Source organism: Lissotriton helveticus, chromosome 6 (assembly GCF_964261635.1).
Source record: "Lissotriton helveticus chromosome 6, aLisHel1.1, whole genome shotgun sequence".
Classification (NCBI taxonomy): Eukaryota; Metazoa; Chordata; class Amphibia; order Caudata; family Salamandridae; genus Lissotriton; species Lissotriton helveticus.
The window spans coordinates 547,982,184-547,998,884 of record NC_136067.1 but is presented as its reverse complement, the minus strand read 5'-3'; positions in this window follow the sequence as shown (position 1 = coordinate 547,998,884).

Genomic DNA, 16,701 nt, shown 5'->3' with positions numbered 1-16,701 from the left:
GGAAAGGAAACAAGCTACCGGGGACCGGTTTCTGGCATTTCAGCCTCTTCGGCCCGGCTTGCTTGAATCCTGATGGTGCAGTGAGCAAGGGACTCATGTCTGAGCATACCCTTCCACGCTTAGGGTGGACAAAATAATTAACAACAAGGGGTGGTGATGGACAGAGTCTCTGAATTAAGCAGAAAACTCTCACCCAGTCAAGAGATCAGGGCTAGATCCAACACCGTTTTTTAGCTCACTGCATCATCCCAGTTTCAGAACCTGGCTGTATGCAAATTAGTCTGTTCCTGTCCCAGTGCATGATGGGAACAGGGCAAACCAAACTACAAAGCCAATTCTTACACTGGAAAGGAAACAAGCTACCGGGGACCGGTTTCTGGCATTTCAGCCTCTTCGGCCCGGCTTGCTTGAATCCTGATGGTGCAGTGAGCAAGGGACTCATGTCTGAGCATACCCTTCCACGCTTAGGGTGGACAAAATAATTAACAACAAGGGGTGGTGATGGACAGAGTCTCTGAATTAAGCAGAAAACTCTCACCCAGTCAAGAGATCAGGGCTAGATCCAACACCGTTTTTTAGCTCACTGCATCATCCCAGTTTCAGAACCTGGCTGTATGCAAATTAGTCTGTTCCTGTCCCAGTGCATGATGGGAACAGGGCAAACCAAACTACAAAGCCAATTCTTACACTGGAAAGGAAACAAGCTACCGGGGACCGGTTTCTGGCATTTCAGCCTCTTCGGCCCGGCTTGCTTGAATCCTGATGGTGCAGTGAGCAAGGGACTCATGTCTGAGCATACCCTTCCACGCTTAGGGTGGACAAAATAATTAACAACAAGGGGTGGTGATGGACAGAGTCTCTGAATTAAGCAGAAAACTCTCACCCAGTCAAGAGATCAGGGCTAGATCCAACACCGTTTTTTAGCTCACTGCATCATCCCAGTTTCAGAACCTGGCTGTATGCAAATTAGTCTGTTCCTGTCCCAGTGCATGATGGGAACAGGGCAAACCAAACTACAAAGCCAATTCTTACACTGGAAAGGAAACAAGCTACCGGGGACCGGTTTCTGGCATTTCAGCCTCTTCGGCCCGGCTTGCTTGAATCCTGATGGTGCAGTGAGCAAGGGACTCATGTCTGAGCATACCCTTCCACGCTTAGGGTGGACAAAATAATTAACAACAAGGGGTGGTGATGGACAGAGTCTCTGAATTAAGCAGAAAACTCTCACCCAGTCAAGAGATCAGGGCTAGATCCAACACCGTTTTTTAGCTCACTGCATCATCCCAGTTTCAGAACCTGGCTGTATGCAAATTAGTCTGTTCCTGTCCCAGTGCATGATGGGAACAGGGCAAACCAAACTACAAAGCCAATTCTTACACTGGAAAGGAAACAAGCTACCGGGGACCGGTTTCTGGCATTTCAGCCTCTTCGGCCCGGCTTGCTTGAATCCTGATGGTGCAGTGAGCAAGGGACTCATGTCTGAGCATACCCTTCCACGCTTAGGGTGGACAAAACAGTAAAACAGTCATCTTGTTGGCTTTCAATTGATCAATGTATTCATCCTCCTATCTGGATTTCTATAGAAGTATTTTAAATCCCCTTTTGATTTGACAGAATCCCTTGCATTTACTAATAATATAGCATCCTTTCGTCCTCCAGTTATTTACCATACGCACAAAATTCTCAGCCCTCTTTTACCCTTTCCTTATCCTTCACCTTCTGTGTTAGATCAACAGCCTATTTGGCAATTTCACAACTATTATCAGATGGTGCCCCCTTATCTTGTTCTGAACTTCAGACAACATGTTCTCTACCGTCATCTGCAAAAGCACATTAACATCTTTTGCATCCTTATCTTACCCAATATCTTCTTTCTTTGTCATCTGCCCCCAGTCCACCCTCAAGATGCTCCACCCTTTTTCCCTTATTCATTTCTTCTCCTACAGCTTCCTCTCTATATAAACATTTATTTCTTAAAATTAATAAAATCTTTAAAACCAAGGTATCTTTCTCCCTTCCTACCATATTCCTATGTTCTTTATCTCCTCATTGGCCTCAATCACCACCCAATTTTAAATTAATAGATGTAATATTATCAGTAGCCCTCCATTTAATAGCCTCCAACTGGAAACAAGCAGACAAAGTTACTTTTAAAGCATGGTGGAATGGCCTCTGTTTCCATCACAGACTTGATACTAATTACATTAATCCCATATCTTTATCTATTAAAAGAGACCTTTTGTGGTTCCCTTTAACTAATTACTTAACCTGGGCAGCCTCTTCTACTACGGCACCAATCACCACTCTGGATGAAGTTCAGAAACCTCCATAATGAATTATGTTGTCTTTTTACTCTTCTAATATTTCGTTAATATTACTCCTTACATTGTTTTCCTTATCATAGTATGGTATTTATTTATTCTTCAGATGTTGCAATGGTTATATTCACAAACCAGTTCTTATTTAGTGATACAAAGTTATGACATACTCTCTCTTTCCCTTGTTTTTTCCCTCCCTTTTCATCCCCTCCCTCCCCTCCTTTCTTTTGCCCCTTACATTTCTACATAATATGTTATCTGATAATGATTGAATTTTTGTTCTGCCTTTCTCTTTATATTTTTCTATATACTTAATTGAGATATATTTTATTTATTGTACCTGTTGTTTTTTCTTGATGAAATAAAATCAAACTTAAAAAAGGGTGTAGTAGCAATCTGGTGACCAGAATCTTTTTGAGGACTTTATAATCAACGTTGAGGATAGAGAGAGGTCTGCAAGATGATGCCAAGTGGCAGAGACCTGGGGTAGGCGTATGGAGGTGGATATAATAGTCCCGAAACTCCTCATTGATGTTCTCTTAGGTGTATACTTGGGCATCCACAGCGAAAATCAGATACAAGATCTGCCTAAGTTCATGGGTGATATTAGCAAGCCAGGCAGGCGGGCGGTCAGTCTGGTTCCATTCACTATGGGCTTTGGAGAGAAATTGATAATAATCGTACCCTCCTTAGCCTTTCCAACACGTCCAGCAGATTTTTCTTCTCTGCTTGCAACTGTTGGTGGTTCATAGGATTGTGTGAGGCGTCCTTATCCAGGCTATCAAGCAGTCACTACTGCGAGGTAATCTCATTTAATAGCTGTCTCTGGATCCCTGCTGTCACAGCAATGCAGTGGCTCCTAGTAACTATCTTAAATGCCTCCCACTCAACTCCTCCCGCTCAACTAGATTGGAGGAGGCAGTCCACTCATTTTTAGCAAAGTTGTCTTGGATGGTGGTTGACAAGGAGTCCTGGCACACCAGGTCCTTCGCTGTATTAGTATTCAGTTTCCCGAATGGGATTATGGGACTAGTAGTCTCCCAGAGGAGTGCCAGTAGGAAGTAATTACACAAATACTTTAGCAAGGTATTCTGTATGTAATACCCTACTGCACAGTGAAACCCTGTAGAGGAGCACATCTAGACTTTCAAAAAAGGTCATGCATGCCTGAGTAGTGAGAGCATTCTAACTCTCAACAGAGCTCAGTGTATCAACACAAGTCAGCATCCCTTCCAACTCCTGCAGCACCGCATAGGGGATGGTGAGCCATGGGACCAGGCCCTGCGTGCAGTGCGAGCACCGGGCAGAACAATGGTATATAAAAGACAATATGTGCTTCTGCGAAAAGACAATTGCAAAAAGGAGCCAAAATCCAGTACACAAGGAAAGACAAACAGTAAAATGAACAAGACATGCATATTCAAATTATTTCATCAGCAGTGTCTGGTGTAATGACAGGTAATTGCTGACTGAGTCTGAAACCTGTGTCACTGCTAGTGTGTGAATGGGCATCATCTTCAGAGCTGTTGGGTTCTTTGGTATTACCTCTGGTGGTTGACAGAGTTGCTGCTGTCGCTACTGCCTCCATCCTACTCTCCTGCATCTGTTGGGCAGTTGGTCATGCACATGTGGGCCCTGAACAGCAGATGTGCCGACGCAGTCCATCCGTGGGTGGGTCCTGGTGTATGTGGCCCTCCGACTAATGGTGATCCAACCATTGCCACTCTTCCTCAGGTGTGACATAAAAGATGATTTTCTCATTTGATTGGATCTGGAGTGTGGCATGGAATAACAAAGCGTACCTTATCCCACACTCTCTCACCCTCTTTTTCACTGCCAGTGCCAGGAAGGAGACTCTCCGCTGCTGTGCAGCTGCCATGAAATCCGGAAAGATGGATACTCGTGCATTCTCTACAATAAATAGCCCAGCCTTCTGCACCTGCCACATGATAAGGTCTTGATCCCAATAATACAGAAGACGGGTGATGACTGATCAAGGGGTGCCCCAGAGTAGGGAATATGGCTGTCACTCTGTGTACCCTCTCAAGGGCATAGAGATTGGAGACCCCCTCAGGTGTGACCACTTCCTGCAACCAGTCCTCCAAGTAAGTGAGCATTGAGGGGCCCTGAACTCACTCCAGCAGCCCAATGACCCTGGTACTGTTTCTCCTGGCCCTCCCCTATTGGTCTTCAAGCCAGAGCTCCAACATTGTAACCCTCCCAGTCATAGAGTCCAAGTCAGCCGCTTGTGCTTTAGACTTGGGGCCCAGCTCTCCAAAGTTGGATTCTACAGATTTTGTAGTGCTTGTTTCAAAGGATCCCCATGCCCACCACCAGGGAATCAATATCCCCCTCAAGGGCATCTTTTATTGACCAAATAGCTGCCAGGATAGTATCCAGGTTGTCCTCTTTGGGGGAGTCAAAACCCCTTGGAGGTTGCACCAGCCCCAGCATCCTTGTTGTTCTGCTGCGATCGTGCCATGCTGGAGGCATTGGAAGCAGGCCCAGCAGAACTACAGCAGGCACTCCCCCTCAGTGCTGGGGCCCTGCATGGCACTGTATCCTACTGGGCCAAGCCGCTCTCATGATGTGAAACGGGGGAGGGAAGAAGAATGACAATCTTTGGCACTGCCCTCCCAGGCAACGCGGCAAAGGACCAAGTGGGGCACTCACTGCGGGCCCCCAACTGACGCTGGATGAGTTAGCAGAAAATGAAGGGCTTTGCCCTGCAGCCTGAACTGTCATCTGGCCCTGAGCCACGAGCTGTCCAAAGCCCAAGTCCAGTAGAATGTGGTCACCACCAGACATATGAGTGTCTCCTAGCCACCACTCCAGGCAATACTGTTTGATGCCACCATGCCTCCCGGTCAAGAGAGAGCCGGGCGCCAGCTGGTACCTCAGCCATGCCTATGCTGATGTGGGAACCCTCATTTTCCAGGTTGCACAAGCACTAGAAGCTGCCATCTCTGGACCATGTCCAGCAGCCCCAGTGGTCACAGGAATACCAGCTCAATTTTGATGATCCAGTCCTCACATAGAGGCTGGAGGGGCATAAGGATCATGAAGCAACGACCCCATCTGGCAAATATAGCAGACAGAGCCACAACCCCTCTTTTATCTATTCTTTTCATCACTGATTTAATAGTTAAGGTTACTTTAGGTGGCATTCTTCATATTTATTTTAACCTTTAAAACTTCTTTTGTTTAGCATCCTGCAAATCCTTTGACTTTGCCTTATGTATTTGCTATGGCCTGACTCTTATCTGAGTTTGCTCTAAAATACCAGCATGTTGAACAAGAGATAAATCGTAAACACCCAGAGGAGGCAAGAAGCATTAGATTTTAATGAATCAATCTTTTGCTGACAGGTGACTCATGCATCTGTAGCATAAATCTTAGTATTCACTGATTAGAGATTGGAATAAAGTCCAGAAAACTGCAAAGGTTTAAGACACTTCTGGAACAGCTTCAGAGAGCCTTAACTAAGCTACTGTGAGACTTATGATTCAAGTGTGAGTTAGAATCTCATTCAATGTTCCGAAGTGACAAATTAAAATCTTGTTAGAGGTCCTGCAGTCGGAGTAAGTACCTATTGTTGGCTCCGCATGTTTATGGTTGAATCTTATTATAATCAGACTAGAATGTTTTTCAGAAGCCAATTGTACTGTATCTATCCCCAACTTGACAGTAAGACTTTTTGTGTCTCTTCATACATCAAAGACTTTTTATGGAATGTTCTCTTGTACACACATTGCACCATCTTGCAATATTCCATAAACTCCCCAAAAATCCCACATCAGTTTCCTCACTGAGAAACATGCAGGTCTCAGCCCCCTCAGTGAAACAAGATCAACCAGCATGTGGCACTCTGTCTCTGTTAAAATGCCCATGGAATGGGCCAGGACCCAGAGGTTTGTTTAGTTTTCCCTTTTGATGATGCGGTGTGCATAGGGCTCCCTCCCTTTGCTTATTTTCTGCCCCGGGGCACCATCTCTGCAGGTGCTGACACAAAGATGAAAGAAGGGGCCCTGCAAGGGCCAGTGCAGTACTGAATGTGGCCTGGGGCTAAAGCAAATGTGACACAATTCCAAGTGCCCCATGGATCCCATCCTCTGGGACAACAAACAAGACATTTTCCCCTTCACCTCGAGTAGAACAACACTGTGCACCCAAGTAAAGATGTACTGCCTCTCATTCTCCTGCCTGTGATTGCCTGGAAAGGAGGAAGAACCACACAGAAGCTGCCCGGCTGCAAGGACATGGGCAAGAGCACTGGACAATGTTAGCTGGGCAAAGAACCAGCTAGGTAATGCAGGAGTGGACTCTCAGCACTGCCCATGCTCCCGAACAAGTGAAACAGTCTGTGTATGTCCCGGCGGGACCAGTGCACCCCAAATAAGAAAAAGAAAAAAGAAAGAAAAATACTTTGAGGTTGTAGTTGGGTTCATAGGAAAGAGAGCAAACCTGCTCATAAAATATGCATAGATTCTTGGCATTGAGCAACCCATAACCCATAAGTATTTGCTTCTTCAGCGGTGCCCTAATTTGGGCAGGGGCACCACCATTGTTTATGTAATGTTTTGTGGCAGGATGCAGTTAGTCACAAGAAACTCCCAATGTCTTTTCCTCAGACTGTGACATATTTTCAAAGTGAAGAACCTCTTGCTTGCCTATTACTCAGAAAAGGACATAAACCATCTCTACTTTTTCAAAACTACCATACCTGATGTATGGCCTGTTTAGATTTCTCAGTTGTGCTGGCCTTGTCCTAGCTGTGGATTCGTGATGAAGGGATTCCGTTGCTGGAGCCGTTCAGCATTGTACTATTCCTGTGGATTTTGGATGGATGCTAGCATCAAACAACTGATGTGTTTTGGCCAATAGTTTTCACTTGCATACCACACTATAAAACAAACTCTCTGCTTCTTGTTTATCTTTTTTTTGCTTGAAACAAGTTCATGAGTGAATGATCTCGAATATGAATAAAAAAGTTTGATTTTACAAAGTTCTTCATTAACATTATTATTCATTTACAATTTATTGAATATCAAAAATGTTAATGATGAAAATGCGAGATACATATTATTGCTTACATTTATAACCAAAAAGACAAAATATATTTTAAATGACTTTTTTGTAAAGTCCAAACATTAGAAAAAAAAATTATGGATGTTAACATTTTGGTGCAACCATTCATCATGACAAAGGACACAAAACACAATTGAGATTTTTAATTTCTAATTGTTAATACAGATGTTCTCATTTTAACTTAACAAGAGAATAAATAAACACATATGCATTACATCTTAAAAGAAAGTGTAATAATTTGCAGAAAATGCACTAAACAAAAGGGAAATGTTACATAAATAAATAAAAAAATCTGATTTAAGTTTAGAACTAACATTGGTTTTACATTTATTTAAAAAAAACATTTTATCTTGTCTAATACAATTACCAAATTATGTTGGACATAAATTATTCAAAACATGTGTAATGCATATGTTTATAATTTGATAGTTTAGGAAAAATAATTAAACACAGCTGTATGAATACAGTATGAATATTGATTAAAGTCACATTTTTTTGTCAATTACCATAATAAAAGCTTGCAACAAATTTGAAAAAAACAAACTGAAAATTAGTATAGGATGTGTTTCTTTAAATTTCTTAAATAATGACATTAGACATATATGCATTACATATTAGAAACAAATAGCTTGTAAAAGAAATTCAAAACAGCACAAGTCCAGAGCAAGTGTAAACAGACAATTCAAATAAAACAAGAAAAAAAGAAGCTTACCTTTGATTCGGACAATGACGAGGTTGATTTGCGTCGTGGTCAGCAACATAAGAAGGACTTGGATGATCGCGTTCATGACGGAAAGGGAAGTGGAAAAAGGATATAAAGGTAAGTTTCTACCTTATATCCCTTCAAAACCCCCAACTTAGGTGTGGAGGTTAACCTGCCACAATTGGGTTGACGGAAAGTCACATTGCGATTGGGCCAGTGGATATATTGGCTGAACTCCCTGTGACAGACACTTTTGGCTATGATGCTGTTGATGTGGGAGAAAAATTCTGGTGTAGACGTGGGACTCGGACGGACTATCGTTCAGAGACCTGTCACCATCTAAATTGTGCGGGCAGGCCGCCTAGTAGGTGAATGGATAAAATGATGGAAAATTTACGATAGGACCAGATCTGCCAAGCTCTTAATCAGGCCCTTAGTCTTTGAATCATAGTACTCTGGACATGATTACTTGTTTTGTACTCACCCCTGAGGCGGAAAGCAGGGTGCATTTCCTCTCTCTTTGTAGCTATGTTTTTTTAAAATCTGAGTGCGAGTGTGTTGTGACAACCTATTTCTGTATGCTTGGTGATTAATACCTGTGTACAGTTGCTACCAGATCGGCTGCTTTTAAAAACTGTTAATATTTTAAGTGGAGCTATTTTATTGGAAAACAGACCTCTTTGCCGGTCCGGGCGAGATTGCTTCGTCCCAGGGGCCCGACCTTGATCTCTCTCCCCCGGCGCAGCCGAGCACAGTGCTCTCGCCGGCCGGGAGAACGCGGAACCGCCATCTTGGGGGGAGGCAGGGTAGCGCTCCAGCTCCTGGACGCCTCCCACCCTCCTCCCACCGCTAGAGGGACATGGATAAAAAGAAGGGACCATCCCGTCCGCGCAGCGGGCGGGCGCGCCTTAGGCGCGCCTAAGGCGCGCCTAAGGCAAGCCCGTCTGCGCCCGTCCGCGCCGGACCCGCGCCCAGCGCCAGAACCCCTGCTTCTTATAACCCAAAAATCTCCTGGACAACTGATCAACTGTTACACCTTCGTCACAATACATGCAACCCTATTACTTGCTGTAAACCTAATAGCCTGGAATCAACGGGTTACTCCTGCTCACAATGCAAGTTTACTATCCCTGTTGTTCTCAAAGCATCTCAACCTCCCCCGAGTGTTCAATACCAGCCCCCAGCTATTTTAAAAGCTGCTTTAATTAATTGCAGATCGCTCCCACCTCTTTGCCGGTCCGGGCGAGATTGCTTCGTCCCAGGGGCCCGACCTTGATCTCTCTCCCCCGGCGCAGCCGAGCACAGCGCTCTCGCCGGCCGGGAGAACGCGGAACCGCCATCTTGGGGGGAGGCAGGGTAGCGCTCCAGCTCCTGGACGCCTCCCACCCTCCTCCCACCGCTAGAGGGACATGGATAAAAAGAAGGGACCATCCCGTCCGCGCAGCGGGCGGGCGCGCCGATGGCGCGCCTAAGGCGCGCCTAAGGCAAGCCCGTCTGCGCCCGTCCGCGCCGGACCCGCGCCCAGCGCCAGAACCCCTGCTTCTTATAACCCAAAAATCTCCTGGACCTCTGATCAACTGTTACACCTTCGTCACAATACATGCAACCCTATTACTTGCTGTAAACCTAATAGCCTGGAATCAACGGGTTACTCCTGCTCACAATGCAAGTTTACTATCCCTGTTGTTCTCAAAGCATCTCAACCTCCCCCGAGTGTTCAATACCAGCCCCCAGCTATTTTAAAAGCTGCTTTAATTAATTGCAGATCGCTCCCAGCTCACGCCACTGATATCTGGCTTTCGCTTGACACCCATAAATGGGACATATTGTTTCTTACAGAAACCTGGATTAAAGACTCGTCGAAACCGGACATTAACCTGGCTATTCCTTCTGGTTACTGTTTCGCTGGCATTAACCGAGAAAACTCTAAGCCCGGGGGGGGGTCTCGCCATAATTGCCAAATCTCACTTTAAACTGAACCTTACAAAAATTCCCAATCACGGCCTTATCGAAGCCGCTTACTTCACAATTATGGACTCGGCAAATATCATTTGTGCCGGTATCCTGGTTTATAATCCCCCTGCAGCTGCCGTCTCCTCTCTCAATGCTTTGACGCATTCTATTGCTGACTTCTCACTCAAACACCCCCACTTTACTGTGTTGGGAGACTTTAATCTCCATATTGATAATCCTTCTTGTACAAAAGCCTCTTCTCTGTTGGAAACTTTACAAGGACTTACCTTGCCCCAATTGGTTATAGGCCCGACTCACATTGCAGGTCACACATTAGACCTCATCTTTTCTAATCATCCTGGTATATCTGCCCTTTCCCCTTCTCCCCTGACCTGGTCTGATCACTTCCTTCTTCCCTTCACCATCACTTCTCCTTCCCTTCCTCCCCCCTCCTTTCTTCACAGAGACAGGGGTCGCAAATGGACCAAAGTCACCTGTGAGTCCTTAGAAGCTCGTCTTCAATTTCAACGTAACCAGCTGGAAGACCTCGACAATGAAACTGTAAGATTTAATTCGACCCTTTCCTCGGCTCTTGACTCGGTTGCCCCTCTTGTTCCGCTGTCTTCCTCCAGATCACGTCCATCCGCCCCTTGGTTTTTCCCCCTGCTTCGTGAGGAGAAGAGCAAGTGTAAACAGTTGGAACGCAAATGGAGACAAGATTATGACACTTTTGCTAAACTGGCCTATAAATCTGCCCGGAACAAATTCCATAAACTGAAACGCTCTACGATGAGAGCTTACTTTTCCAATCTTATTCAACAGGCGCAGAACTCTTCTAAAACTCTTTTTACCATCGTGAAAGACTTTGTAAATCCCCCTGCCACGAAAACCCAATGTATCCCTACTCAAGATCTTTGCAACGGACTTTCGGACTTCTTTCAGGACAAAATAATCAAACTCTCTTCCTCCTTTGATACTGCCCCACCTCACCACCTTTCCGATACACCTTGTCCCATTCACTGCTCATTTAATTCCTTTAATGAGCTTACCCCTGACCAAGCGTTGTCCTTGCTATATAAAGTCAAGTCCGGTTCCCCTTTGGACCCAGTCCCTGCTAAAGTCATGGGCAATCTTGCCCCTGTTTTAGTAAACCCTTTTCTCTCTATTTGGAACTCCTCCTTGTCTCGCGTCAATTTCCCTCAGTTTGGAAACAAGCCAGGCTAATTCCCATTCTGAAAAAACCCGGCGCAGACCCTTCGCAATTCAGCAACTACCGGCCCATATCACTCCTGCCTAAACCTGCTAAGGTACTGGAGAAAGTGGTACAGAAACAGTTGGCTCAGTATCTTGAATCAAATCAGCTGTTACATGATTCCCAGTCCGGCTTTAGAACCGGCTACAGCACCGAGACGGCGCTGCTAGAAGTCTCGGAAACTATCAGGGAATCGGTGGATAGGGGCGAGGAGGCCATGTTGGTCCTCCTCGACCTATCCGCTGCATTTGATACTGTATCTCATAACATACTAGCAACCCGTCTACAACAGCTTGGGATCGGTGGCACAGTGCTGGCTTGGACCAAATCCTTCCTGTCTAATCGGTTTCAGAGGGTTACGATGCACCCATTTGAATCAGAGGACAAACCCCTCCTGTGTGGCGTGCCCCAGGGCTCCGCCCTAAGCCCTTTATTGTTCAACACCTACGTGGCCCCTCTTGCCAAGGTAGTAGAATCTTGGGGTGTCAGGGTGGTCTCTTATGCTGATGATACTCAGCTTGTTTTTTCATTTAGAGACCACTCTGATTCCCGTTTTTCCAACTTCAGAAACTGCCTTGGCAATATCTGCACATGGATGTCAGCAAATCACCTTGCTCTTAATACCGACAAAACTGAGGTCCTTTTCTTCAGCCAGAAATCACCCCCCCCTGCAATTCTTTGGTGGCCCACAGTCTTGAATCCCCCTCCTACGCCAGTACAGGCTGCCCGCAATTTAGGCTTCACATTTGACAACACCTTGTCTGGCAATTCCCAAGTCAACAAAGTTGCGGGGGCTTGTTTTTCTAAAATGCGCATGATCAGGAAGATCTTCCCCTACCTCCCTCAATCTTCCCGCAAAACGGTGGTCCAGGCACTTATCACAACACATTTAGACTATGCTAACAGTCTTTATGCAGGTGCCCCCCAATATCTGATTGACCGCCTGCAAATTGTCCAAAACGCCGCAGCTCGGCTCATTGGTAATATTCCTGCCCGTACTTCGGTCAGAGCTTACCGGGATGAGCTTCATTGGCTCCCCATAGCCCGGCGTATCGACTTTAAGATCTTGATTTTGGCATTTCGTGCAATTCATGGAACTGGCCCGTCTTACCTGAGTAAACGCCTTAAAATCTCATCTTCAGTTAGACATCTTAGATCTAACAGCCTTCGTCTAATGATCGTTCCAAGATTCAGGCTTTCCCGAAGCGGCGGCAGAACTTTCACCGTCACAGCTGCCAAGCTCTGGAACAGCCTTCCTCTGGATCTCAGGTTCATTGAATCCGAGTCAGTCTTCCGACGTAAACTTAAAACCTGGTTGTTTACTAAACGGTCATAAAGTTTTTTCAGCTTCTCTTATTTTTCTCAGTTGGATTTGTACCTGGTACCTCCCTCGGGGGACATTCAGGTAATCTTAGCGCCGGGACACCTCCACCGGAGGTAGCCGTGCGCTTTACAAGCTTCTAAATAAATAAATAAATAAATGATTTTTGAATGCCACATTTAGACCTGAAATTCTTGGTGTGATATTCACACAACCTTTTGCTTTACTTCCCCTAGTTTTGCTGACATTGTTTTTGTTGGCAGAAGAGCTCAGTGCACTTTAACCCTGCTAACCAGGTGTAAAGGGCTTCTGCTATCTCCCTTAAACATGGTAAAATTGGCATAACCCTAATTGGCACATTTCATTTATTTATAAGTCCCTAGTATATGATACAATCTATACCCAGGGCCCGTAAAATAAATGCTACCGCTGCTCTGTAGTGCTCATTGTGCCCCTCTAATGAGTAGTGATGCCAAATGTCTCTTAGGCTTGCCACTGCAACCTGTAGTGCAGTTTTAAATTTTCATTTCGACCTGGTAGAGCAAACTTTTTGGCAGGCCTGAACCTTCATTTATGTTGTCTTTAACAACGTTTTTTATTATCATCTACATCCTTGTAGTTCCAGAAGTCATGTTTTTGGTACTCTGGGGGTGCAACAGTGGACACTGTTTCGCCCTAGGTGGTTAGTAAGACCAGGGCTTTCTCAAGGCTGTAAAGGATGCAATGTCATAGTGTGAGAAAAATGCGATTATAGACCCCAATTATCAGACACCGATCAGTGCACTGTGTGCAATAGTGGTGAGTTCTCTTAAGAGAGAAAGGGATAATTACAAAGGTACCTGAACTAGGAAGTCAGGTGGAACTACCTCTGTTGGTGAGATGATAATGTGCACGCAAACTATTTTGACTAATGAGCCAGTGACAGTAGTACAGACGAAAAATAGTCAAGTTAAAAGGAAAACAGTAAAATAAAAGAAAAATAGTAAGGTGCTGGTGATAGCGAGTGATAGCGAGTCCAACGCCATGGTGGTTATTGCTCATTAGACCAAGTCAGTAGTACTAAGTGCATGCTTGATCAAGAATTCATGCAGGCTCCTAGGTTGTGTACATTCTATTATATATGAGGGGGGCTGAAGTTCACAGCAGCCCTCCGTTGTTAGTCATGCCCTACATTATTCCTTAACATGCTTAAGAGAGTTGTGAAGCATGGGTCAATACATTATTTCACATTTCTAATATACCGTATAAATTGTTCAGAAGATCATAGAACAGGTGACTTCTTATACAGTACATCGGTCCTCAAAACATGATTCAGAAAGAAGCTGAATAAGTGAAGCAATGTAAGGGGACTGTGATCAACATGGAATGGAACATTAAGCTGCAATTGTAGCATGAAGTATTATTGTAATACGGCAACACACATTGAGTCATTATTGGAATCCAGGGAACCTTTCCTAAAAAAGTTCAATAAAAATAACTGCAAACAGTACACAAAATTGTGAAAACAAACATTCATCGAACACATACATTTATTATGATTTATTTCGATTTTATTCACGAACAAATATAAAAAAGCACATTTTTAGTGGAACAGGTGGAGATTTCCTAAATTCAATTTACGTTACCCATCCTCCATTCAATATTTTGTTAAATGCACTTGCATTGCTCCCTTGAATCAATCTGAAGTTGCCAACTTAATGTTCAACCTCCTATTTCAAAATCCTTATCATTTAAAGATCATTTTAAAATTTTCAATTTCCAGTTTTCCTTGTTTACCTATATACACTTTATTAACCTGCTAATAATATTTTATTTTCTAAGCAGTTCCAGACCACCTGAGTTGGCGTCCCCAGGGCACACATTAAGAACCACTAGAAGGTTGAGGTTCTTCATGACCATGAGCAGGCGTTTCAGGTCAGCAATGGTCACTGTGTCTCTGGCCAACTTGAAGGTTTAATAAACAACAAACTTAGGGGTCTAGTAAAGAAACCCAATAATGCTTCTATATTGTTGTACCCCTGTCAATTGTACATGAGGACAAACACATTAGATTAACAGACCATATCACCAAAAAGTGAGGCACCAGTGACCGTAAGTCACCCCTGGTTGAGGATTCCCATCAAAAGTCTTGTATGGATCAAATATTCTCATTTGGTAATCCTTATCGGGTATTGTATCTCTTGATCATTGAGATCGGCATACCCTGATAGCCAGTCCGGGGTAGCGACCCACAATCACTCGGTACTACCACATGATGTTGATATGATGGGAAAGTGCAGTGCAAAAATATATATAAGTGGTGATTAAAAAAGGATAGGAACTTAACAGAAAACAATTTTAATAGAAGTTAGCCCCTTCCTCATTAAAAACAAGAACAGTATAGCAACGTAATCGCAGTTCACACAAATAGCTGCGAGGAGACCAACATGTTTCAGCCACGGGATGGTTACCAGGCTTTCGTCAGGGTCTCTGTTCTGTGTATATGCTACTGATTAAAGTGTGAAAAACTATACAAAAAAACACACTAGTGAACAACAGTAAAGGATATGATGTTCCTTCATCTGTACAAACTCCTCACTTCGGTACTTGGTTACCTAAATACTGTATGTGGGGAACAAACGAGCAAATGAACCACAATTAGATAACACGATCTGTTGCAAGGAATGTAATGTGTCTAAGTAAGTACCAAAAACCTTAAACAATCAATTACTCACCCAGAGTGACCGGGGAGTGGACCTCACCTCTTCCTGGACCTGGCTCAGGATATGTGAGACCCCGCTCTACAATGACAAAAGCCAACTTCATAAGGACAAAAGACCAGGGGGATCTACTTGTAGAACTACTCTGGCAATGTACTAAGAAAAGAAGTCCCAAAGTCTTTTATCAGTGGAGCTCAATAGCATAAAAACACTGGTTCCCAAATCCACCTGCTCACCATTCTATCGTTAACTACACTTAAAATTAATGTAAGCGTTACTACCGCTATTTACACAGAGACACAATGCAGCTAGAAACGCACAAAATCCATTAGGGACAGTGGACAAGAACTCCTACCTGTCCGTCGTTGTCTCAGACTATGGCTGAGTCAGGGGGAGGCACCGGGTGTCATGTGTGGCTCCCATTTCAACACATTTCCATCCCAGGTCACCCAATCGCGATCCTGCAAGGGTAGCATGGGACGGGTTCATAGTTTATTGTCTTCCAATATTAGTTACAAACGATGTTAATTAGCGTGGAGGGGGGACGGTGTACAGCTAAATCTTCCCCGCGTTTGTTTGTTAGTTAGGCTCGCGTGCATAGTCTCGCGAGATTCCTAAGCAGAACTACCGGGTGATGTCACTCCTCTGCCCTGAGTAGTCCGTTAAATTTGTCTTCCGCCCTCTGAGACCGAGGCTACGGCTCAGAGAAAGAACTACCGGCTGACGTCATAATCATGACGTTTGTAGTTCCAAGAGCGAGATCGGCCAAAGCAAGGTGTTATTGCCCGCTCGCTCCAGTTTCAGAACGACTGGAAAAAGTATCATACCTTTTACAAGTCGAACGAGTATAAATGCTATACAGAAGGTGTTTACAGGCAATAATGCAGTTAGATGTATACTTGGAGGAGGTTTACTCGTCATGCCTTATGAGAACCAAGTTACCTGCAAAACTGATCTGAACCTTATCTAGAAGCAACCTAGTTGCGTTGTTTAGTCCGTAGTGAACCTTGCAGAGCACATCTGTTCACAGGTGGCACAGAAAATGTGACCAGTCTTAGTACATTAGCTCTTATACATTGGTGTGCACACAAGAATTAATCAACACAATTATATTCTATATACTCGCCAAACCAGTGCAGCTCTCAGAGTATACCTCTATCACCACACTCATGCGCCATTATGATAGACTCAGCCAAGGTATGTCATCGTTCAGCCCTCGTTTGTCTGTGCCCAATTTAAAAACCCATTTTTGTTCACGCAGGAACAAGAATCTCGACACGTCACTAACGTGTGGTGGAATAAAGGGTTTTTCCAAAACATGCCACTTAAAATCTATTTCTGTATGCTGTTGTGTGATGAAGTGTTTC